Below are 4621 nucleotides of genomic sequence, written 5' to 3'. Positions count from 1 at the left end.
TCAAAGAGAGATAGATCTCGGCTAATCTTGCAGAAGGCAACAAAAATTGGCTGACTGTTGATCACACCAAAAAAAGTCCACTGACAACTCAACTATTCAAATGTAGTCCCTACCATACCACCTTGCACATTTGCATTGGACCCAAATTTTGCAGACATTTTTCAATTCCTATCTAAATTCCTGCGCAAATGCGGTAATTCTTCTGGTTCTAACAACACTGACATTTACCGCAAACAATTGTATTGATTATTGAGTCTCAACTATGCAATACATATTGTCAGTGCGAAATGTGGTCGACAAGTAAATATTTATAGTTTTTGTCGTGCGTTGTTGATCGAATGTGGCCTAGCACTCAATAACACAGGCTTTGTACTGGTTCAGGTAATGGCCCTATGTCCAGTTGAGGTCGGTCGCGATTTTATTCCTAAGCCTAGGTGCTCGAAAGTTGTTGTTGTGTTTACAAAAGAGTAAGGATTGCGAAGGGGGGTGTTAGAGGCCCGGTCGGACTCTGAACGAGTGGTCGAGAGTGACGGGCCTCTAACGTATGCTAAGATTTGGAGCGTATGCTCAGCGTGTCTCTAAAGCTTGTTGACTGTTTGTTTCTCGAGCCATCGAGAGAGTCTTCGAGAGAGAGAGAGCTAGCCGTCATTTTTCAGGAGAGAGTGTATCCCCTTATAGTTTTGAAAGGGATGGTGTGGGGGTATTAACCCCTATACCCCTTACGGCTAGGCTTGGGCCAGCCCGACTAGGGGTCTGCCCACTAGAAGACGACGCGCGGCCCAGCCAATCTGCTCGGAGTCCCACGCAAGGAATCAAGGCAGACTTGGAGATCAAACAAGATCCTGGTCGGTTAGAATAGGAATCCTTATCCGGCCACTTATGGCAATTGTAACTAGTTAGGATTAGTTTCCAGATCTGTAACCCTGCCCCCAGACTATATAAGGCAGGCAGGGGACCCCTCTCAAAAAACATCTCTCATTGACATACAGCAATACAATCAGACACAGGACGTAGGTATTACACCTTCACGGTGGCCGAACCTGGATAAAACCTCGTGTTTGTCTTGCGTCACCATCTTGTTTGTAGCTTGCGTATTTGTCTGCCGATAATCTACTACCTTGGGCATACCCCTAGGTAGACTGCCGACCATATTTCATCGATAGTGGCGCGCCAGGTAGGGGGTGTGCGTACTGCTCTCCAGACGAACAAGATGGTCATCATCCCTGGTTCCATGGCTATGTCGAACGGCCTCACGTTCACCATCGGCCAGATCACCTGGACCACTGGCTCCAACAACTTCATCACCATGACCACGGAGGAGGCGTGGATCCAATCTGCATCAACCACTGCTTCACCAGCATCAGCTACGGCTTCGACCACGTTGGGTCTGGCTCCGGCCACACCAGCATCATCTTTAGCCATGCCGACAACCCATCGTCCGCTTCCTCGCTACAAAGGGAGGCAGATCGACAACACCGACCTGCTCGACTCTATCGATTTGAGTCGGCACCAAGCTTGCTGAAACCCTAGCTCTGGTAGATTCGATTCAAAATCAACCTACCAAGCAGGTAACCACTACCCATAACAGATCTACCTGACTAGCTCGGGCCAGTCGTCCTGCACGACTCGGTATGGATCTTGTGGTCACGTCTACTCCTAAAGGGCGCTCCGTTCATTGCCGACCAGCTCCCGCGATGGGTCTCTAGCTCTCTGAGTGCGAAGCCTCGATGAAGAACTACCAGGCTCAGCCCTACGGCCTGTGAAACACTACTTCCAACTACGCGCACAATATACAACGCTGCTCGTATCTATGTTCTATACATCGACCTCGGCCAAAGCCACGCAACTTCGTCAACATGGTTCGGATCGAGGAGTATCAAGAAGGGTCGATCCACATAGTTCAAGAGGGCGGTTCAAGCTCCCCATCTAGCATCACATCTGTCAGCTCTGTCCACACTGAGCTCCAGCATCGTGACAATGAAGAAGTTGAATACGATCTAGATATCCCAGACCACTCCCCGGGTTTCCCACGATTCCCATCTTTCCCACCAAGGCAAGGAGACTTGATCAATGTCGTCAGTAATGACGAGCCACCGGTAGTTGGCAAAATAGAGCAAGAAAGGCTAGCATGCGAAGCATGAATATTGACCAGTTTAATCGCCGACAAGCTGAAGCCGAGGCAGAAGAGGAGGCATGACGCATAAGGGTCCAGCCACGCGATCTTAACAATGCCTTTGATAAGGTAGGGGACACGCAGGTCTTCAGGACTCCAAGCGCCAACGTAGCTGTTGCTATGGCAACAATGCAACGACTACCCAATACCCTAGAAATCTAGGCAGTTCATGATGATATATAAGCTTACCTGATGGCTGCTATGGCCCAGACCACAGAGATTACAAACCAAGCCCGGGCTCCGTCCGTCTCAGTCGAATCAAGCCGCAGCCGCCAGTACTCAAGTCGCTCACAGCCACCCAACCAACATGGCTCGTGCAACAACGACCCATTAGACAACCGTCAAGGCGGAAACAGTGGTCATGATGGTGCTCGGGATGACAACCGCTGCGACTACCGAGACGACAACCGCCGTGACTACCGGGACGACAACCGCCGAGACAACCATGACAATTGCTGTGATAACCACGGTCGCGGGGTCAACTAGGGGGGCAATCGGGATTGTCGTGATGGCAATAATGATCTCTGCCATTACCTCGGAGAACGTGATCTACGCGGTCGCATTAACCAAAGAGCCAACGATCGTGCATCCCACGAAAGCTATCGCCGTATGGAATATGATACCACCCATGGCCCTCCGGGTTTGAAGCAGTTTACCCCTCGCCTTCACCAAGTCATATGGCCCAAAAACTTGAAGCTCGAAAAACTCCAGAAGTACGACGGCAAGGAAAACCCTGAGTTATGGGTCATGCTCTATGAAACCATGTGCAGATCAGCCATGGCTGACGAGCATGTCATGTCTAATTACTTCCCAGTCGCCGTCGGCCATGCATGCCACCAATGGCTGGTCAGCTTGCCGGCGAACTACTTTGATTCTTGGTAAGAGCTCAATCAAGCATTCATCGACAACTTCATTGCTACTAGCAAACAACCCAGCAACAAATATGATCTGCAGTGGATTCGAGATCGCAAAGATGAGCCACTGCACGAGTACGTCCGACGCTTCTCGGAGATGCGCATCAAGGTCCCGTCAATCTCCGACAACGAGGCAATTGAAGCTTTCATCACTGGTCTCCGCTTCCATGATGCCCTAAGGGACAAGCTCCTCCGCAAAAGACCTGAATCAGTCACAGCGCTCCTAGCCACTACTAAAAAATATGCGAATGCCGACGATGCTAAAAAGATAATCATCGAAGAAGCAGCAAGGGTTCCACGCTCCGACCACCCCCCACACCGCGACGACTACCGCGGCAACTGTGGTTGGAACGACAATTTTGATCGCCGCAACGAGCGCAACGATTCCCACGACCACTGCGACCAGTGTAATCAGCGGCATAATCGCCGTGACGATTACAGGGGCAAGCGTGCTCAGGAAGATGACGGCGAAGTCAACACCGTTAAAAAGGTGGCGGATGTCGCAACTATGAAGAAGACTACGCCAAAGCATTGAAAGGACCCTACCAGCTCCATCCCAAGTCAAACCATACCATGGGGAATTGTCGTGTTCTCAAATCTATCTACACGCGCCAACAGGCCCCGGATACATCTGACAAGCCTAATGACGTAGGGGAGCAGCGTAACGAGGACAATGATGATGAAGACGCAGATCCCCATCACAAGTATGTCAAGCCAACCGACCGCGTCCACACCATCATTGGGGGCAGAGTGTCCATCAAGACCAAATGAGAATGCAAGCTGCTCGCCCGCGCTTGCTTGAACATGGCCAATACCAACAACCTCATCGCTGACCCGCGGCTCCCTCCTTGGTCTCACCGCAAGATCTCCTTCAGCAGAAAGGACCAATGGGCTGCAATACCTGAGCTAGGGCATTTTCCTCTAGTTCTTGATCCTTGTATCAACAAGGTCCAGTTCGATAGAGTGCTGATTGACGGCTGTAGTTCCATCGATATACTATTCAAGAATAGTTTGCCAGCTCTAAAGATAACCCAGGCTGATCTCAAGCCATACGAGGCATAGTTCTAGGGCGTTCTCCCCAGACAGAGCTCCACACCTCTTGGGCAGATCATGCTACCTGTGCAATTTGGTACCCCAGATCACTTCCGCATCGACTACGTCAACTTCGTGGTCGCCAACTTCGAAGGCACCTACCATGCTATCCTTGGCCGACCAGCGCTCACCAAGTTCATGGCCATACCTCACTATAGGTATCTGGTGCTCAAGATGCCTACTGAGAAGGGGGTTCTAACTCTCAGGGGCAACGTATACGTGGCTTACACCTCCAAGGATGATAGCTTCAAAATAGCAGAGGCTTATGACCTCTCTATTCGCATGGCTGAGACCACGCTCGATGCCAAGAAGACCCCAACCGACCACCTAGAGATCCTAGAGCTTGAGGCCCCATGCAAGAATGTCAAGTTCAAAGAGTACAAAACGATCCAGCTGGTCGATGGTGATCCCAGCAAAATGGCCCTTATCAGGGCCAACCTGG

Source organism: Miscanthus floridulus, chromosome 16 (genome assembly GCF_019320115.1).
Source record: "Miscanthus floridulus cultivar M001 chromosome 16, ASM1932011v1, whole genome shotgun sequence".
NCBI classification, from domain to species: Eukaryota; Viridiplantae; Streptophyta; class Magnoliopsida; order Poales; family Poaceae; genus Miscanthus; species Miscanthus floridulus.
Note: the sequence above shows the minus strand (reverse complement) of the source record.